We start from the raw sequence: 22,216 nt of genomic DNA, 5'->3' as shown, positions 1-22,216 counted from the left end.
TGGAACAGAATAGACATTTCTGTAGCACTAGAATAGAATGTAAGTTTAATTGAGTGGGGGTGGTTTACAAATAGCCAAAACATTTAGAGCTGCCTGATGACCAGCTTCTGACATTTTGGAAACATTATTTTGGAAGTTGATCCAGAGATTTAAATTATGTAACACACGCTCAAATGCATGATATCCCCCTCCCCCTTTAAGCCTCCCTTGTCGAATACCTTTCCAATGTAAACCCTGACTACTTTTTTCTTAGTCTAGCCAGGGAAAACTGCTGGCTACTAATAGTAGCTATAAGAGCTACTTTTCACTTAATTTAGATTTCAAAATAAGAGACATAATCTAAGTTCCATCACTGTACCTTTCCTCTTCCAACTACTACAATTATACCACCAATTCCCTAGATTTTCTCTACTATTCCAAGGCACCTAAGTCAAATCAATAAAAACGCTGATTGCCTACTTAATGAAGGGGCTTTGGGAGACAAAGGAGTAGAGAGACATACTAATATGGATCAAGTCTTCAGATAAGTTGTATGCACATATATATGCATTACTTTAATTAATTCTCCCACTAACCCTAAACGTAGGTTTTATCTCCAGTTCCTGATATGAAACAGGATGAGATTAAATAACTTCACTAAATTAATAAGAGCTAAAATACAACCCAAACTACACTCAGCCCAGCCCACAGAACTTCATTCACACCCCCCTTCAAACACTGGTTCTGTTTCTGTGTCTGATGAAAACATTTTAGGAAGGGAAAATGAGTAGGCTGTTACATCAAGTGATACCAGTGCCAACACCTTTCACTCTCCACCCCAAAGAAATTATCCTAGTTCCCCTGATAAATTCTATTCATGATTCAACCTAAATTAGCTTATCACTGACAATCCTTTCCTTACTCTTTCTCCTTACTATGCCCATCCCCCAAACCAAGTGCAACTGATCTCTCAAGATCTTTTGTGCACATTATCATTACACTTACCACATTTCATTACATATATCTTTACATACGTAATCTTTATATAAAGTCAGAAATTGCATCTTAATCCATTTTTCATTCTCTTCCATAGCATGAAACAAAGTATTTGCTCAGTAGATGGTGCTGTGATTTGAATATCTCCACAAGCTCATGTGGAAGATGGATCTCTAATGTGACAATGTTGAAAGGTGGGGTCTTCAGCGGGTGATTGGATCATGAAGGCCCAGCCCTCATGAACGGATTAATCCATTAATAGTTAATGGATTAACGCGTTACCATCAGTTGGAATGGTGGCTTTATAAGGAAGGCTCATGAAAACACTTTTGTCATTCTTGCCATGTGATATTCTGCATCACCAGGGGACTCTGTAGGAAGTCCCCACCAAGGAGGCCCTCACCAAATGTGCCCCTGGACCTTGGACTTTCCAGCCTCCAAAACTGTAAGAAATAGATTTTGTTTCTTAATAAATTACACAGTTTCAGGTGTTCCGTTATTAGTGTCAGAAAATGGACTAATACAGATAGTGAGCTGAAATTAATTCCCAGTGTTTTTGTTTCTACCCCAAAAATCTCAGAAAATTCTATCTTTAAAGAACCTTCATTTTTAGGTTCTCAACTCTTTATTTTCTAGGAAGAAGTCAATTAATAAGGCAACTAAGTTTTTAGTCTTGGCCTAAACACATCCGCACTTCAGAATCCAAGATGAAAAAAAGACCTTTTGTAGAGCACTTTTCAGTTTTTAGCGTTTTTATTGGCACTACACAGGAGCTACTATGTGCTTAGAAGAGCTGAACACTGAAGAAGTCTATAGAAAACCATTGAACATAAGAGAACAATTTACTTTTAAATTTTATTGATAGTACTAAGAAAGTAGAATACAGCTTGACTGTATAATTCCACAGATTACAAGAAATTTGTTTCAAATGGGGTCATTTGTAATGAGCCCCATCATCATTTATTTGCAAAAGTACACATATGTGGAAATAATTTCTAATGTTAGGTAAACACTTCAATGATTATCCAATGTTTTATCTCTTCCTAATTAAAAACTAGCACTTTTCACAAATTTTTTTCATTTCACTCTTACGATGACCATGTAAAATAAGAGTGCTATAATCTTCAATTTTTATACCCAGAGAATGTAATCATTTGCCAAGAGTTACACAAGAAATAATGAACAAGAATTAGAAAGAATTAACTCTAGTCCACTACATTTTTTATATACACACAATTAGAAAACTTTGCATATGCAAACTATTGAAAATTCCATAGACCCTAAAAAGTTTCCCTGTATTCAGTACAAAGTAAATACGCATTTCAATTAGTTAAGACATTTTCATTACACAAATTACTATTATCAAATTATACATATTAAAAAGGGAAAAGGGGCCGGCCCGGTGGCGCACTGGAGAGTGCGCCGCTTGGGAGCGCGGCGGCGCTCCCGCCGAGGGTTCGGATCCCATGTGGAGACCGGTTCCCGCTCACTGGCTGAGCGCGGTGCGGGCGCAACACCGAGGGTTGCGATCCCGTTGCCGGTCCCCGGTACGGGCGCGACACCGAGGGTTGCGATCCTGTTACCGGTCAGTAAAAAAGACAAAAAGGGGAAAAAAAAAAAAGGGAAAAGGAACGTTAGAAGGATAATAAGATGATAAACTGAAGCTACCTAATTTCATTCCCTCAAATCCCTCTAACACTACAGTAATACTATTTTTTAAGGTAAAAATCCTCCATAACTGGGAGAGAAGTAAGAGATAATAATAACTACAAAGATTTGGGAAGCTGGAAATAAGCAGGACCAATGATAACTAACTTATCAGTCCCTAAAACACCATATTCCAATCTGCAGTGGTGACAAATTAAAAACCAGTCTGATTTACACTGCAGAAACCTCAAAAGATATGGGAAATAGAAGAACCAAGCACCTTTAAAAATTGGGGTAAAGGGAACAAAGAGTATGATAATCTGGTTTTAAAAAGGCAATACTAGAGAAAGCTGTTTGAGAAGCGGTATGATACTCTACAGATACCCTTACCAACCACATTCCAATGAATACCCACTCTCCCCAACCCTAGCCAAAGTCTGAAGACAATGTCCACAGTTAAAAACGAGAATACCATACCAAAAAGAGAGAGGCTGAGGGCTAACTGCAGAAACCCTTAGTCCTCTTCCTCCACTAATCTCCCAGAATGCTCACAATCAGACCTTTATTCACCATGTATGAAAATGGAAGACTATTGACTGGGGGTATCTGACCAGCACAAGACATAAGACCTAGGGTCCTGTGGGGAGCTCCCCAAGAATGGCCCAGCCAGATCAACCCAATGGAGAAGTTCAAAAGTACTAAATTTAGATATTCCAATCAACTTAGTAATTTTCCACATCGCATTATGCAGTCAACCTAAAAAGATGAAGGCAACTGAGAATAGTCTCTAACATAGAAGACCAAAAAACGAAAATACACAAAGCAATAAGAAGACTATGCAGTAAGAAGAAAACTTCAAAAGAACATTAATAAATGGTCATCCCTTGGTATCCAATGGGGATTGGTTCCAGGACCCAACGCAGATAACAAAGTTCATGGATGCTCAAATCCCTAATACATAATGGCATAGCAATTGCATATAACCTACTCATATCCTCCCATAAAATTTAAAGCATCTCTAGATTATTTGTAATACCTAATACAATGTAAATACTATACAAATAGTTGTTATACTGTATTGTTTTTATTTGTATTTTTTTATTGTTGTATTGTTATTTTATATTTTTATTTTTTGCAAATATTTCTGATCTGCAGTTGGTTGAATCTGTGGATGTGGAACCGCTGGATATAAAGGGCTGACTATACACAAAAAACAAAAGTTGTTGCATTACTGAGTCAAGAAAAGAATACCACAGGCAAGGAATGAAAAGTAGAAATTAAAAAGATGATAGAAAAAATTAAAAACTCAACAGAAGGACTGGATGTTAAAGTTGAAGAAATCTACCTGAGCAAAAAAATGAAGTTGCAAATAGGAAAAAAATATATAACTGGAGTATTATCCAAAAATTCAAATTGGAATGACAGAATGGCAAAAGAAAGATATTGTATTAGTCCACTTCTGAAGCTTATAACAGGATACCTTAAACTGGGTAACTTAAAAAGAAATGAAATTTATTTCTTACAGTTTTGGAGACTGGGAAATACAGCATCCACGGAACACATCTGGCGAGGGCCTTCTTCTTGGTAACAGCACTCCACAGCAAGGCAGTGTATCACATGGTGAGAGAATGGGCTGAGCAAGAGAGCTAACCTTCTCACTTGCTCTTCTTTTAAAGCCATCAGATCTACATCCATTACTCCATGAATGGATCGATCCATTCATGAGGGCACAATTCTCACAATCTAATCATCTCTTAAAGGCTCCACCTTTCAAATATCATAATTGGACTTACCCCCTCTTAAGTGGGGGTCAAGCTTATAATACATGAACTTTTGAGGAACACATTTAACCCACAGTAAACATCACCAATGAAATCATTTAAGAAAACTTTCTGAATTGAAGGGCAAGAGTTGCCAGATCAAAAGAGCTCAGTGAATGCCTGCAAACAGTAATAAACAAACCAATACCAAGGCATGGTACAGTGAAATCTCAAAACACTGAAGGCTGTTATTAAACAGATTCTACAAGCTTCCATTGAAGAAGAACATCAGAAATAAGAATGACTTCAGGCTTCTCAGAAATAATAATAGAAACGAGAAGATGATGGAGCAGTGTCTTTAAAATTCTGAAGGAAAATTATTTCAACCTAGAGTTCTATACCCAGCCAAACTATCAGTCAAGCATAAAAATACAGAATGACATTTTCAGACGCACATGGTCTTAAAAAAATATACCTCCCATGCATCCTTACTCCAAAAGCTACATGAGAATATGGTCATCCTCCCCTCAAAGACAGAATAAGTTAATAAAAAGACATAGCATATAGAAAACAAGGGTCCTAGAAGAAGTGTGAAGGAAATCCCCACAATGGTGAATAAAATTCTAAGGATAACTTTATATACAAGATACGGAGAGGTGCTAGGTCAGACTAGAGCAATGAGACTCAAGAAAAAACATGAGTCAAGATCCTTGCTGCCACTGTACCTGAGGACATGTGTGTCTTCTAAATTAAGTCTTCTAAATAAACATCAAAAGACCCTTGGTAAAGAACTGTACCAAATCATCTTAACTATTACTATTACGTGGAAGAGACTCACAAATGTAAGCATCTGGTATAAAGCTGACATCACCCTCATGAATCAACATGCATCATAAGTGTATTAAGGGAATGAGTCAGGATTTCCATGATTCTGTTAATGCAGACAACTCCGTGAAAGTAGATTACGTAACCCAAGATCAGAAAAACAAAAATTACCTACACCTAAATGAACTGATTTAATTGTGATTAATATTTTGTTTTTAATGGTCATAAGAGAAAAACACTTTCTTCTTACTCTATTTCTAAACCTCAATTTAAGATATACTTTGTACAAATAGTAATTTAAATAATATCTTGATCCAATACCCTCAGAATTCAGGGAGGAAAAATATCTTAATATAGACTATAAGCTAATAAACCACCAGAAACATTTTTTAAATGATTCCATAGAAAAATATTGAGTATATTGATTGGCCTTGTCCAGAAACTGCTTTGAACAATGATTAAATATTGTGTATAGTATCATAACTTCTTTTTACTTTTTATGAATCTGTTTACATAGTTTCAATAAAAATCTGTTTTCCTTCCTACCAGGACAGAACTTGAAAAATCTAATTTGTAACCATGATCACACCATAAATATGATATTTAAAAACATTCTCTTAATTAGGTATGACAGGGAACATGACAAGGACTGCATGCCAAATGTAGAAATGACGCCTACTAAAGTCTTCACAGGAAATCAATTTAGTATCTGTTCTATAGCTTATGAATTCAAAACTTTGAAGAGAATAAAGAATATTTCTTCCTGACAAACCAGGAGCATTGACAAACATGGGAATCTTTTCAGAGAACCATGATATCCTGCAGTAAATGGGTACTGGAGATAAAAACTCATTGACATAAATTAGATGACTCTTGGTTCCTGATTGTGTAGACAAATTGATAAACAAATTAATAAATAATAACACTTTACAAAACATCCAGACAGAAGTTAACTCTTAAACCTTATATCAAATGGACACAGTTTTTTTTACATGGATAATAGGGAGGTCTTTCTATATTAACCAACACTTCATTGGAACTATGTAAATTAAATGGTTACATAAAACATCAAAATAAAGATACAGATTCAGAAAATCACTGAAAAAAATGTATATGGCCAAATCTGTGCCTTAAGAGGTAGGAGCTTTATCACAAGGAAGGGTCACAGAAAAAAGAATGACATTTTGCTTTGCCTCAATTTTGAGAAAGCATGTTAAGCAAGTTCCACAGCTAGAGGGAAAAGGGGAAGGAGAGAGGGCGAGGGGCAGTACTTTGCAGAGATTTTTTTAAAGGGGTGGAGGGCATAATCCTGTGTGGCTCTAGTTCCCAAAACAAACAACTTCATCCCTAACTTTGGCAATGATGACTATCTAAACAACTGTGACAAACCTTGCAGATATGATAATTAATGTAAGAAAATGGCTGCTTTCTCACTATAAAAAAGTTTACTGTAAATTTAGTGAACTTGATAATTTTGTGGGTTTTCTTCCTTTAAATATGTTTTGGTTTTTTTTATTTAATGAATCAGACTAAAACTGGTCTCCCTCAGAAACCTTGGCTAGTAAACAACTTTTCTAGATGCTTGTTTTCCTAACTAGTAAGTAGTATTATCAAATCTACTTTTCTAAATTACTTTTTAATAAGTGCATTTAAATTCTAGCTCGAGAAGTCAAGATTATAATTTTCTATAAATCTCCCTTCACAGGGCCGGCCCGGTGGCGCACTGGATAGTGCGCCGCTTGGGAAGCGCGGTGGCACTCCCGCCCGAGGGTTCGGATCCCACATACAGACCGGTTCCCGCTCACTGGCTAAGCGAGGCGCGGGAGCAGCGCCGAGGGTTGCGATCCGTTGCCGGACACGGAAAAAGACAAAAAGACAAAAAAAAAAAAAAATCTCCCTTCACTACAGAACTCCCTGCACATAGCTGCCTCTTAGTAAATATTCATGAATGACTAACTGATTAACCAATTGATTGAAACTAGAGAAATGTGTCAGGCATAAATGTTAAGCATTTTCTATATCTAATCTCATTTAACCCTCATAACAACATTACCAAGTAAGCTGTAACCCCATTTTAAAGACAAGCATACTGCGGGGAGACACTAATTGCTTAGGCCCCTATACAAAACTACTATTCTTTCCACTTCACCATATTACTGTTTTTCGGAAAATCCTTTGCCTTTACTTTTATTTTTTCTTTCTTCCTTTGTTTTTTATCTTCCAACTTTTAAATCATTTAAAGTAAGTTTGGTGGGGAAGGAAGAGAACTATACAAACTTAATACACAAAATAATTGTATCATTTCATCTCTTCCACAAACCCTTATTAATATGTATACATACGTTTTTCAGTAATATTTTATTAATAGGCAAGCAATAGTGTTTCCTTGTTTCTTAATTGTCTTGTTTTTTTTCCTTCTATTTCTTAATGAATGATATTAAGGATGTTTTCCCAAAAATTGATTTACTATTTATAATTTTTCATATGTAAAGTGCCAGTCAAATCTCCTGACAATTTATCCAGTGGATGCTTGCCATTTAAGTAACTTACATGTTTGATTTTTTTTTTATATAAAAAGTTCTGACATCTGTGAATTATAAGTTAAATGAATGAAAGGAATTAGGATATCTTACTCTCTTTCTTTACACTTTCACCTAACACAAAGGGATTCTATTCTTTCAATTAGTACATATTTATTGAATATTAAGGTAGACACAGTGGAAAGCAATCTTTTACTTTTAATAGTGGTCTTATACCTAATGTTAAAGAATTTTCGTTCAAAAGGTGACATTTGTCACACAACCATAAACATAAAAGTGGAAAGAAGTGAATACCTTTAAAAGAGACACAGAGTAGAGCAATGAGAAATTAGAGAACTTCTAGTTGAGAATAACAATATCCTCTACTAGGCATTTTATGTAATATACCAAGGCAGCAATGATTCTTATTTACAGAAGTTAAGCATTTGTATCAGAGAGCTATTTAGAGTTCTCCTAACATAATACCTTCTTTCTCACCTATGAGATTTTGAACACGCCACTTATTCTCTTTACTAGTAATATCTTTCTAATTCATCCCTTAAATTACAACTCCTCTAGGATGACTTCCTTGATGTCACCCCCAATAGAGTCCCACTTTCTGTGCCCTATACAAATATCTATTGTTTTACTTATCATATTCTACAGAAAGCTACTTTTATTTACTTATTAATCAGGTAAGTTTTGCCCATATGCAGAGAATTTACAACCACTATCTTTTCACCTGCGTATATTGTAAGGACTTTAAAAAGCACATTTACCATCTTGAAAAGTGTACTTTATACACGGAGAAAAAATAGGATAATGCAAGCAACTCATCTAAAATAAGCAATTCAAAAATTGTCACTCAATTTAACTACAGTTCTTCTTCCTCTTAAATTAAGGAAATTAATTTGCAAGTTTCAAAAATACTACACTGTGAGTTTTAAAAATTAAAAATTCCAACTCTTGCAAAACTAAATATCATTTAATGTTTTCAAAAGCAAGTAGAGAATGGAAGAATTCTACTAAATAGGATAAATATTTATTACACTAGGACCTCAGCCATAAATCATGAATACAAAGCTTCAAAAATATAATTTCAAAGGAAGAAATACAAAAGTTATGTTATAATTGGACCTAACTCTTAAAACAGGGAACCAGTTTTCATTACCAAATTATAAATTACATTGAAAGACCGCTTCTCCAGCTTCCCTATGTAGCAGAAAATGTTAGTTGTTCACTAATAACCATTTCTCCCTTTCTTTTATAAAATTATCTAAATTCAGCTGAACACAATTTTCCAGTTAGACACATTTCCCAGCCTTCTTTTTCTAGCTAAATACGTTCCAATGACTAAGTTATCATCCATAAAACATGAGTCAAAGTGATATATGCCACTTCCATATCACGCTCTCAAAAGAGTGAACACACATTCCCATTGCCCTTTCTATCCCTGGCTAGTAGAACTGTAGAATAATCATGTTCAACCTAGAGACGGAAGCCATATGTTAAGACTAAGCCAGCTATAAACCCTAAACAGTCTTACGCTCTCACTCTGTAGGATGTGAGAAATAATCATCAATTATTGTGTGTGTGTGTGTCTGTCTGTCTGTCTGTCTCTGGCCAGTACAGGGATCTGAATCCCTGACCTTGGGGTAATAAAGCTGCACTCTAACCAACTGAGCAGTTATAACTGGCCAGCCCCTAATCATCTTTAAATAATAGTAATGGAGTCTCTTACAGCAGCTTAGCCTTTACTCCAATCCAATTCACTTCTGACAACATTCACCACCTAAAAGGAAATAAAAGAAGTAAAGTTCAAAAGTGGTCCCTCTTTTCGTTTCCATGCTTTTGTCCATTTCTTCCATTTCTTAAGACATTCTATCTAATATGGGTAACAGGGCAGATAAACTCCTAAGGCTCCAAAGCCTTAGCTGGTAATGAGTTGCAGCAATCAAGTTATTCATTATGGTTCCATCAAACTCTTCTTCTCCTGGTCCTAAAACAGTAGATTCTCTTCCCATCTTATCTGTTTACCTTTCTACAAAATGGAAGGCATTATCGTTGAGAACTACTGACCCAAGGAGAGATCCTTTCATGGCTTTGATATTTCTGAGAATCACCACTCTAACATACAACTCAAATTTCTTTTTTTTTTTTTTTTAAAAAGATGACCGGTAAGGGGATCTTAACCCTTGACTTGGTGTTGTCAGCACCACACTCACCCAGTGAGCTGACCAGCCATCCCTATATGGGATCCGAACCCGGGCCCTTGGTGTTATCAGCACCGCACTCTACCGAGTGAGCCACGGGCCGGCCCCATCAAATTTCTTATTAGAATGTAAAAGTGCCATGGAGTTATGGAAACATTATTCCTAGGTACCCACCCAAAACAATAGTTCCCCGAAGTGTGCAGGGCTATAAAAACAAAGAAATGGAAAAAAAGATCATATAGTAAGACATTATGACAGTACTACTGCACATTGCCATCATACAAAAGGACCCTCTTCAGCAAAATACAGGGTATATAGCTAGTTATTCCCAGTTATTAGATAGAAAATAACACAAAATATTGTATTTTGAGCAATGAAAAATTGCAGACATGAATAAATGAATATTTCTGATGGCAAAGTTAGTAAGTCATCTTCATTTCCCAGATTTTCATGTTTATATAGGTCCAATTATAAAGACTCTTGGGAAAGCACTACAACCGTACCCTTAGGCCTCTCAAATGTTTTTGAAAGGTAGCCAAGAAGATGTCTAAGTCATTCTCTTAAAGGCTCAAAAATCCAACTAGTCAAAATTCAAAACTGAAAACATTCACATTATATAAACAAACATTAGTAACCCTGGTCCACTCATTCTTAAAAAACTGAAAATGCTCCCCAGCATTCATACTCTCTGTCTCCAATACAAAATGGTTTCCACCATGCAACTTGAAGTATATATAAACAAAGTTTAATTTTGTGGAATTCACATCTGTGTTTTGAACAAACTAAAATGCCAGCAGAGAGAAGAAACAAACAAACAGAAAATAAAACATAAAAATGTAAAAGAAAATGCCAGGAGAAACCCCTGGTTTACTCTGTGGATGGCAGGACAACCTGAGAAAGAACACTGCAAAATAATTTTTAAACAGTCTTGGGTTTTCTAATGAAACATAAGAAGGTCAAATGATCAAGAATTTTAATGCATAGATAATTTCTAAGTACTTTAGGGAGTGACTCCCCAGAGCTAATTAATGATATTTTGGTGATCTACTGTTTAAATACTGTTAAAACATCCCCTAATTTTTATCTATAATATTTCTCACAACTAGGAACTCAAAGTCAGGCACTTTATCCTCAAACTTCTTTCTACATGTGACTCCCTAGAAAAATTAGGTATGCCAATGTATATTAGGCTGGCCGGTAGCTCAGTCTGTCATAACACGGCCTTATAATACCAAGGTCAAGGATTCAGTTCCCCACACCAGCCAGCTGTCAAAAAATAAAAATAAAAAAATAAAAAATACGTATATGTAAAAGATATATATATAAATTTTCCAGAGACCTCAAAACTTTAAAAACAAATTATAATACAACTCTTTCTAAACTAAATCATATACTACTTTGCCTTCTCAAATAGGTTAAACATAACTGGATATTCTCTATTATTCAGAATCATTAATAAGATAATCAATCACCACAATGAACATGCTATAAATACTGATTCAGCTCTGGGAATAGTGATTCCCAAGCTAAATAACCTCCTAACTTAATTTATAAATTCTTATTTCTAACACTTGAAATATGACCTTCGTTCACTATCAAGATGCTAGCCATCATTTCTTGCCCCTACCCATATGCATTCTTCTAGTAGCACTTCGCCTGTCCCTAATTTGCTACTTCTCAACTGTTATAGTTTGAGAAACGAAGTTTTGTATCATAATTCACCAAACAAGGAAAAGTTCTCAACTAAGGGCAAAGGTTACACAAAAAAGTAAAATATCCCAACTTCTGTAAGCAGATTTGCTTGAGAAAGGAACCAAAGGCAGGAATTTTTCATTAAAAAAGATAAAATGCTTAAGAAAAAGCTGATATCTTAACATTTAATATCTATTTCCTAGATTTATTTTCATAAAGCATATTTTACCACCTGAGTTCTATCTTTATTTCCTTGATTTCTTTTCATGCATCAAATAATTTTCAAGTTTAACTAGTTCAATAAAAATGATATCTTGGTTTTCGTGTCCATTTACCAATTCCTCTTTCCCCCTCCCTCTCCCCCCTCCCCCCATCAACATCATATCTGTTCACTTGTCTTAACAGTTCAAGGAATTGCTGTGATTGTTGTGTCTTCTTCCCCACCCCACCCCCACCATTTGTTTGCACATTTACTTATTTTTAGCTCCCATGAATAGGTGACAACATGTGGTATTTCTTTCTCTGCCTTACTTATTTCACTTACACTGTATATTGATAAATTAAAAAAAAAAAAAAAAAGAAAAAGAGGGCAGAGATCATGTTAAGTGTTCTTATTACAATAACAAAATGAAATAAAATAAATAGGAAAAAAAATGATATCTTGGCAATAACCTGATTCTTTCCTGTACCCACCATAAAAAAGATAAAAAGTACAACTACAACTGAAATACACCACTATTAACCAAGATAACATTTTTCACTGAAATCAGCATAAAGAAGAGATTTAATAAAGATTAAATTTATACTATAACTAGGGAAACACCCTTATGAGAAAATATAATAATTTAATGCTACCAAGGAAATTAAAATGAAAGATTTTTAACTTTCTTATGAGATTACTCTCCATCCTGTCCAGAAATGGAATCAGATGACTCTTCAAAATTCTTCCACTTAAAAAAAAAAATTATGTGTTAAAGAAAGATTTTGGTTTCAATTATTATCCAACTCTTTCTTTTGCAACCTATTTTTCCCACTTCTGACTTCATACTGGCACTACTTTCATGCACCATGTCTTAAAAGAGATTAAAAACAGAAATGTAGTCCTATATACTCTCCTAACTCACCCCTACTAACATTATACCAGCACCAGGGAACCAGTAAAATAATATCTTATTGAAAAATCATAGTTATTACGAATTTTAACAGAGTTCCTAAAAACAGCACATTTTGGCAGTTTATAGGAAGTGAATCATATTCATCAATAAAGAAAAACAAATAGTATAAAGATATAAATTCACCTCAATTTAGGTTGAAAGCAATTCTAAACAAAACCATTATTTGGCTTTTCTTTCTTTAATTTAACCAAATGAATCTAAAGTTCATCTGCAAGAACAAACAAACAAGGTTAAGCATGAAAACTGTACAAAGGAATTTTGAATGGGTATTGCATTCATTTATATAGTGTATAGCACTACAGCAAATAAAACAAGGCAGTACAGCTGTAAGAATAATGCCCAGACCCAGTGGTTGTTAACCTGTTTTTAGTTTATATTACATATCCCTTCAAAAAGCTACTGAAAGGTATAATTTTTCCCCAGAAAAATGCATATATGCACATTCACATAAAATTGTGCACATTGAGGGATCCATGGAACACTTTAAAATTATCTACAGAACCACTAGGTCAATGGACCACAAGATAGTTATCCCTAGTAAATGAGCCAGGATTGTTTGCTCAAACCTAGCACATAAGTTACAATCAAAAGAAGCAACCAAAGCAATGAGAAAAGATGACCGCCAACATAAAATTCTAAGAAAACCAGATACTTGGAAAAAATGTAAACAAGCAGCTTACCGTTACACACAATATATCAAAAATACATCTATATGCCCATATAGACTAAAATGTATCTTTAAAGAGTTCATTAAAACTTCCAGAAGAAGGTTGGCTGGTTAGCTCAGTTGGTTAGAGCGTGGTGTTATACACCAATGTCAAGTGTTCAGATTCCAGGACCAGACAGCTGCGATAAAAAAATAAAAACTTCCAGAAAAAAAAAATGCAGTTCCAGAAAAAATAAACAAAATAAATGAATATTTAACTCATCTCAGAACAAGTAATATTTTCTAGGCAGAGAAGCCCTGGAAGAAATCACAAGGAAAAAAGGTAGTACATTTCACTACATAAAAGTGTAAAACTTCTGAACATATAAAACCATAAACAATGTAAAAAACAATAAACTAAAAAAATCACTGCAACAAATAAGAAAAGCTGAGGGCTAATATCTGTAAATAGCTGTTACTAACAAATTAGAAAAACATTAACACCCACAATAGAAAAATACACCAAAAAACCTCAAATGGCTAATTCACAGAAAATGAGAAAATGCATATATAAAACACTAACAAATTCAACCTTACTAGTCATGGGGGGGGTGGTAAGGAGCTAGCATTTTTCACCCACTTATTTGATGGTGATATGGGACATGCTAAGACTTTTATCAGTTTTGCAAATTACTTTAAAAACTCTTTAAAACATAATTTCGAAGAAATATTCTGAGATATAGACCATGACTCGTGTACAAGGATGTTCACTGTAGCATGATTTATAACAGAGAAATGAACAACAAGCAAAATGGTCAACAAAAAAAGAAAGGTTTAATAAGTCACTGTAAATTCTTACTGGAGATAGTAATATGTAGCCATTTTAAAACGTGTTTGAAAAGAACATTTAATAATTTGGGATATTTTCACCACACAGTATTATGTAACCATTAAAAAACATATTCTACAAGAATTACTAAATGGGCAAATATCCACAATATAATACGAAGTTAAAAGAGCAAAAGAGCAAGAATGAAATGACAGTCCCAATGAAAAACTAATTGAGAAACAGATCAATAAACATTTACAGATTAATCAACTGTGAAAAAATGAAGTCATACAAATCACCAAAACATTTAGAATGCTTATTTCAAAATGTTGCTAATCAATTTTCAACATTTTCAAAATATTCTAAACAAATAAGTTGAAACTATTTAGATATATTTATCACATATTCAAATCATAATTTTGAAAAAATACAATTTTAATAACTTATGGCTTAAATCATTCAAGCTTGTTTTTTCTAACTAAATTTTGTTTAAAATTTATAAAACTACAAAGATTTTAAATAACTTCAGTAACTTAATATTCACTTATAGATGCTGTGCATGTGTCAAAATTTTGTGGCATCATAACCACCAAACTAAAATTTCAGAATACAAGTATGGTTGTTATTGATAGAGCACTAATGAACAAATAGTTGCTATTTACACAATTCATTCATCTTAGTAAGTTTATCAAACTATGTTTGCCTTCTAAGAAACATGATGGCAAAACTGTCCTATCAATATTTACATATGTTATATATGTAATGTGTATAATAATAACATATATTATTACGTACTTCAGTATTTTCAAGTGCTTTATAAGACCATCAATATTAATCTAAGAAGCAATCATCTGCATATTCAAATGAAACCATAAGCTTAAATATATAAATCAAATTATTTCCTTTTTCTGGAAGTGCAAAGTGTACCATTCCCCAAGATCAAAGTTCTTTTAACTTAAATACATATATGTATGCACATACATACACACAGACATAGAAAATACAGCATATTTTCACAACTCTAAAACACCTGAAATATGTTGGGGGGTGGAAGGAGTGCCAGATAACCATTCCATAAGAATAAAAGGGACAAAATTACAGAACTGCCCTTTAAATATATTTCTATGTAGAAGACCTCAGAGGTCCAGGAATTACTACATCAGGACAAATTAAGGATCTATTGCAAAAAAATAGAATCTTTCCTATAACTTCATTTTATCTCATACGTGACATCATTTAAAAATCCACCAACCAAAAGAATTTCTTTCAATTACATCAACTTTATACTTAATAACAACATTTGCCTCACTCAATAAAAATGTCCTTAAACTAATCAAGATTATAAAGCAATAGCCGTATCTTCATTTGACAGCAGACTGATTCAAACTTACATGTTATATAACCAACCGAGAAACCAATTGTTGTACATATTAACCACAGATGAAGTTTATGGAAACCATTTACAAGTTTTTAGCCTAGCAAGAAACTACTTGCACAATGGGAGAACCATATCAAATTTTACATAACTTCCTCCAGATATGTTATATAAGACTTAAATATAGTGACACTATCACTTTAAACTAAAATAATCAGTAGCATACTTATAATTACCTTCTTTTAGAAACTAAAACCATGGGAACACTTAACAATTAAAAAAATGAAACACAATTGTTCCTCATACCCATGTATATGGTACAGTGTTTAAAAAAAAATCAGATTTTTTTTTATTGATGGGTCACTTGATTTCTTCATAAAGGCCTCTGTGTAACTGGGAGTTCTCTGTAGAATTCACTACCTAAAAACTTTACCAAGAATGATATCTTACATACCATTGCAAACAAAAACGCTAAGAAAAGTAGTTAATTTTAAAAGGGTAATTATCTACCTGAAGCAGTAATGGACAAGTGATCAAAAGGACTGAAAACATGTAAAATTCAAATGTTCAGAAACACACAAACTAATTAAAATTAAAACTTCAATGACTTAGGAACAAGTATTTTTTAAAACAATAATATCCAAGGAGATAATTTCATTTTAAATTACATTGTATGTTCTTCCACTGTCCCTCCCCCCAATATTTCCAAAACTAAAATTGTTTTCATTTTGTAAACATTCTACACAACAGAACCGGCTAAAATAGGGTTAAAATGTATTTGCAGATATACACTTCAAATAAATGCACTTCCCGTGAGGACACCACTAGGTGCTGGTCTTTATCTCCCCACATATTAAAGCCTGAATCCAGCACTACCCTAAAAGAGAAGTTATAATCAAGAACCTCAAGACATAATCATTTTTGCAGAAAATTAAGTGCACATTTTCACAAAGAATCAGGGGAAGAGAAGAGCTTGAGGTCGGTATAGGAGTACAACATATAAGAAATGTTTTTCTTGAAAACTGTGAGAATTTGAAGGTAGCAAAATGAAACCCCTTAAGAATGAGGAAAATTAAATCTAGAACCCAAATGGCGTCCAACAAGAACATTAGATCTTGAAAATGAATATTGCGCTTGCGCAGCCACCGCCCAGCCCGCTGCACAGCTGCAGCTAGAGCCCGACCCCGCAAGATCACGTGCTCCCATGCAGCGCCCGCCCGCAGCTCCACAAACGCGCAGGCGCAAACACAACTCCCGCAGCCGCCATAATGCGGTCTTCACTCTTCAGAAATACAATAGTAATTTAAGAAAATGTGGTTATAACAGCCCCTAGGATTCGCATATACCTTTCGGGGCGGGAGATGAGGGAGGGGGAACCAAGTTCCTTCCTACAGAGCCGTCCCGCGCAGCCGTCCCCGACGCTGCCTCCTCAGTCTGGCGCACTTCAGTCGCCCCGGCGCCGCTGCCACCGCCGCCGCCTCCGCAGATTCAAAAACAAACCCGCTTCTCCCTTGCACGCGCCGAGGCCGTTATGCAAATTAATGTGGGCGGGGCTTGGTGGTCGTAATATATACCACGCCCACTGCGCTATCAGCCAATGAGCTCACGTACTAGCCATTCCCCATGCAAATCTCCTGGTTTTTTATTTGAATGAGGGACATTGGCCCCGCCTCCTGCGTGGAATAGAGAAAGTCTGAGGTGGTGGCGCTGCGCCTCTCGGTTGCAGCGTGAAGGTGTGTTTTGAGTGGAGCTTCCACAGTCAGCGAGTAGTCCTTTGTGAGCGCCCTCTATGAGGCTTGGAAAAGAAGAAATGAAATAAGTAGGTGAGAGTTAAAGAGCAGAAGGAAAAATTTTCAAAAAAGACAGGAGTATGTCCATGTATTCATTTATTTTTAAAATTCACAAAATGTACTTTGAACTGTATTAATAAGAAGGGCATGAAGAAAACACATCTTTTCTTTCAGTTGTTCTATAACAGAGCAAGCACCTCCATTTGTACCCTCCCACTAGAGGTTGTACCCACCCCGTTTAATTTTATGTTGACAGTCATCCCTTAATGAAGTCCATAGGACATAGTGGAGAAGTCACTACCCTATTGGTTGGGAAGTCTGGGGCTTACTTGCCTGTTCCTTGAAATGTGTGTTACTCAGTTTCCTCATCTCTAAAATGGGGATAATGACTGTAGTTCAACTCGGTTGAAAGAACTAAATGATAGGATAAACGTAAATGTGTTTTGCAAAGCAGGAAGAGCCTGAAAACTATTAGATCATAAGGTTTGGTTTTTGTTTTTTATGTAATTTGTCCCTTAAATTAATGTATTCAATATTTATTTAGCAATCACTGTGTTCCACAGCTATGTTTAGATGCCTGTCCTCAAGAAATCTATACTCCATGGAGGAGACAGAAAAGTAAACAGGAAATTTTTGTAAGTACAGTAATAAGAAATTAGCAAAGAGTCATTAATACTTATTTTCATACCTTGGGCCTTTCAATTTACTTGAAATACAGGATGACTTTTGGGAGTATCACCTAATCCAGACTTGGAGAATCAGAAAAGCCTACCTAGAAGACATCATCTTTAATATAAGAACTGATTTAATAAATTTCTTGCCTAAAAGCTGGACTTTATTGTGAGAGCAATGAGGAATCACTTAAAAGGTTCTGAGTCAGGAAAAAACACAGTTAGATTTGTGTTTGCTTAAAGCTAAACTTTGTGAAGTACTTAGCACAGAACATAGTACAAAGGTGCTCAATAAATTATACATGCTTCATTATAATTATTTATTATAATTTATTTAGTACATAGATGCTCAATTTTAAGTAAATGCTCAATAAGTTACAAATATTAATATTGATATTAAAAGTTCCACTGTATAAGAATAAGATAAATGGGAAGAATAATAGAGTGTATTAAGTTTGTTTGTATGTCTTCTATAAACAAAGAGGAACCATCTTTACAATGGTCTATTCTCAAAGGGAAAGGGAAAAATAATTCAACAGTAACCCACTGATTTATCAATTTTCTTCAGTATGTTCAAATGCTAGACTCGCCTCCCAGAGACTCCAACAAGACTGTTTTATTGGATTTGAATCTCCCCAAATATCCTCAACCACATATTTACAATCTCTTCAGCCACAGTACATGCTGGTTAATCTAACCAATTATTGGTTGATTCATTCAACAAGTACAATATTTATAATGTACTCACACACTATTCTTGGCACTGAAGAAACCCAGAGGAAATGACACTGCCTCTACTGGGGAGTCATATATACAGATAAACATTATGAGATCGTTAATATCATGGAGGTATGTATTAAGTATAACAGAAATATAAAACAAGAGGACCTAAATTTTCCTTATAGTGTGTGGGAAAAGTTCACAAAGGAGGTGATGCTTGACCTGACTCATGATGTAGAACATAAAGTGGCTGTCAGACCACAAGAGAAAGAGAATTCAAGTTAAATTTTAAAAAATGCAAAGACACTGAAGAATAAAAAAGGCTTGACTTCTCTTTCTTGGTAGGATGATATTCAGAATATTTATCGAACCCTATGGCACCAGGCACTGTTCAATCAAAAAGGAAGGAAGCAGGCTTCAGACCTCCCCATACCAGCCAGCCACCAAAAAAAAAAAAAAAAAAGAAAAGAAGCAGGCTTAATGACCCCCTACTTTGTTGGATGTTAACCCTTTTGTTGTAGGATTTTGAAGAGGTCCAGAGGTTTCTTAGCTAGGGACTGAGGCAGACTGGTTAGTAGGAGGGATGTTCAGGGGTGGGGCAGCTACTCAGTACAGAAATATCTCCATATTTTATCCACCATTATGGCCTTATTGGCATATACAAGGTGAATATCATTCTTCTAGGAAAAAATGCTGGAGTAAAGCAGAATCATAGAAACTCTCTCACAGAAAAAAAAAAACCAAACTAAAAATAAATATAAATCAATAAATTTCAGTTGTAGCAATTGAACAAGAAAACCGAACGTTTGAAAAACAGCATAAACTCAAAAAAGGAACAGCTAAAGAGAAAAACTGAAGTTTCTAAGTACTATAAGAGAAAGATAATCTAATGCTTTCAGGCTTTGAAGACTTACTACCTGAATTGGAATTCTGTATCTGCTTCTTACTTGCTTAATGTTCTGAAATTCTCTATGTAAATGCTTCCCAATCTATAAAATGGACCTGATAAAAATAGCCCCAATCTCGTAAGGTTATTATGAAGATTAAATTATGGTAAAATACTTAGGGCAGTACTGGATATATAGTAATACCTCAATAAGTATTAGCTAAGAGTTAGCATGCTTGTAGTATGGTAGTAGTGTTAGTACTTGTAGGAGTAGTAATAATACAGAGGTAGCTCAGCTTGAACAATTTCTGACTGCATTTCCCACACTTCCATTAAAAAATACAACCACAATCCGATAATTATTTTTACTTTTATTTGTAGGCGGCTGACAGGTAGAACAACCTGATAATTTTTATGATTGGCCTCCAATTTGCAGAGAAGCTTACTGAGGTGTTGAGCTGGCAAACCTGAGAAAAGTCCAGAAACAGCTCTTAGGAACAGGGAAGCTGACTTCCGGCCCGGAGCGAGCCCCGCGCTGTGGCGGGAAAGCGGCGGCCGCCAGGCCTCCTTCTGGACGCTGAGGGGCCTGAGGGGACGGCGAGTCCTGGGCCAGCCGCTCGCGCCCCCGTGAGCACGTCGGAGGTGGACTTTCTGGCCAAGGAGGCGCTGGTTACCATTATCCCTAAATTAAGTCTAGACACGATCTACCTCATGGAGGGGGAGGGGCCCGGAGACCTTTTAACGCTGATTTACCAGTGGAAGTACCTCTGTGGTTGAAAATTAACCTGAAATAAAGACAGAAGTGTCGGTTGCTCCCTCCAGAGTGGATGGACATAGAAAAGTTGGAAGAAATGAGGGATCATGAATGAAAGGAAGAAACTTTTAGCCCAGTGCCTCGCCCTTACTACATGGAACTTACCGAACTCCTCTTCAATCATGCTTCAGACAACACCCTCAAAGCAGATGAAATCTGGACTCTGATCAAGGATATGTGGGACACTCGCAGAGCCATACTCCAGGGATCTACTCACAGCTCTGTGAGACAGGAGGAGGTACATGCCGAACTGCATAACTTGACCTTGATGGAGATCAACACCAGCAGGGTTTTCCTCACACAGGCTTTCAGTCACATGTGCCAACTGGGCACAAACCTCCAGCCTTCTGAGAATGCCCAGTCTGGGGACTTCTAGAGAAAGGCCTGTGATTTGTTAGGGTCTGATGTCTGTTGTCAGGAGACTTGCTGAGTGCTCAGGGCATGACAGACGTTCTGGAGTTCTAGAAACAATTTCAAATGTATGAAAAACATGTAGTGGTTCAAGGACTGGATTCATAACCTTGGAGAAGTAACAAGTTTGTGATTAGTCTTTAAAACGCAGCTCCCTGGAACATTCTTCAATTCCACATCTCTTTCTAAAGCCGGCTTTCTTCTTTTATGGGGAGGAAAAAAGCTTTAGACAGATAAGTTATTCCTACCAGAGCCTTAGGTGTCCTGCACGAAACCGTTACACATGGAGGATGTTCAGTGACTATTAAGCGTAGATACAGTAGGAAGGGTGATGTGGCTGAGGGCTTATTTTTCTTCTTGATCCTGATCACTTGAACTAAATTTAGAATTCCTATGGACGTTGCTCACACAGGATGGCAGATGGAATGGCTAGTGATGCTGACCTAAGACTTGACCCACAATAAAAATGGAATCAACTAAATCTGGAAAAAAAAAAAAAAAGAACAGGAAGTGTGCTAATCGAAATTCTAAGGTAAAACCCCATGATCTTCGCCCATTGGTGTTCACATTCTGTATAATCCTCTCCCCTGAGTGTGGGCAGAACCTGTGACTTGCTTTGAGTCAATAGAATGTGGCAAAAGTGAATTATTTTTGCTGATGTAATTAAGATCCTAAATAAATTGCTTTTAGGTTAACTAAAGGAGATTACTTGAGTGGACCCGAATTAATCTGGTAAAAGCTTTTTAAAAAGGAACTAGACTCTCCCTGATGAGAGAGATTTTCCTTGCTGCCTTGATAAGGAAAGAAGCCATGCTGAAGAAGCCTACAACATGTAGTGGAAAGGTACTTCAGGAGGCCTGTAGGCTCTTTGGGTAACCTCTAGGACCGGAAAGCAGGCTCCTTGTCAGATTGTCATGAGGAAATAAACTCTGCCAATGAACTGAAGGAGTTTGGAAGCAGATTATTTACCAAGCCCTCAGATGAAAATACAACCCAGCTAACACCTTTATTGCAGCCTCTGTGAGACCCTAAGCAGAGGATGCAGCGAAGTCAGGCCCAAAATCCTGACTCACAGGAACTTTGAGATAGTAAATGTGTATTGTTTTGTTACTAAGTTTGTAGCAATTTGTTACTCAGTAATAGAAGACTGTTGGGAAAATAGAACAGTTTGGTCAGGGCCCTCGCCTCCAGTCCACTTGGGTGTTGTTTTAGCACATCCTTTGTAAGCAAAGTGTGTGTGTGTGTGTGTGTGTGTGTATGTGGAGTTA

At 35.8% G+C, this 22,216-nt stretch overlaps 1 protein-coding gene and 1 pseudogene across 2 annotated transcripts in view; one reads left to right on the top strand and one right to left on the bottom strand.

Moving 5' to 3' along the window:
* Nucleotides 1–17,159, bottom strand: part of ATF7IP (activating transcription factor 7 interacting protein) — a 122,434-nt gene extending 105,275 nt beyond the window's left edge. For both annotated transcript variants that reach the window (XM_008579094.1, XM_008579096.1), the window contains exon 1: nucleotides 17,003–17,159. The gene's annotated coding sequence lies outside the window, so the exon portion shown is untranslated. The remainder of the gene's footprint in view (nucleotides 1–17,002) is intronic.
* A 1,801-nt stretch (nucleotides 17,160–18,960) lies between these two features.
* On the top strand, nucleotides 18,961–20,913 carry LOC103595654 (annotated as a pseudogene).
* The last annotated feature ends 1,303 nt before the right edge of the window (nucleotides 20,914–22,216 follow it).

This window comes from Galeopterus variegatus, unplaced genomic scaffold, assembly GCF_000696425.1.
Source record: "Galeopterus variegatus unplaced genomic scaffold, G_variegatus-3.0.2 Scaffold1807, whole genome shotgun sequence".
Classification (NCBI taxonomy): domain Eukaryota; kingdom Metazoa; phylum Chordata; class Mammalia; order Dermoptera; family Cynocephalidae; genus Galeopterus; species Galeopterus variegatus.
This window is presented reverse-complemented; position numbering and strand designations above follow the sequence as displayed.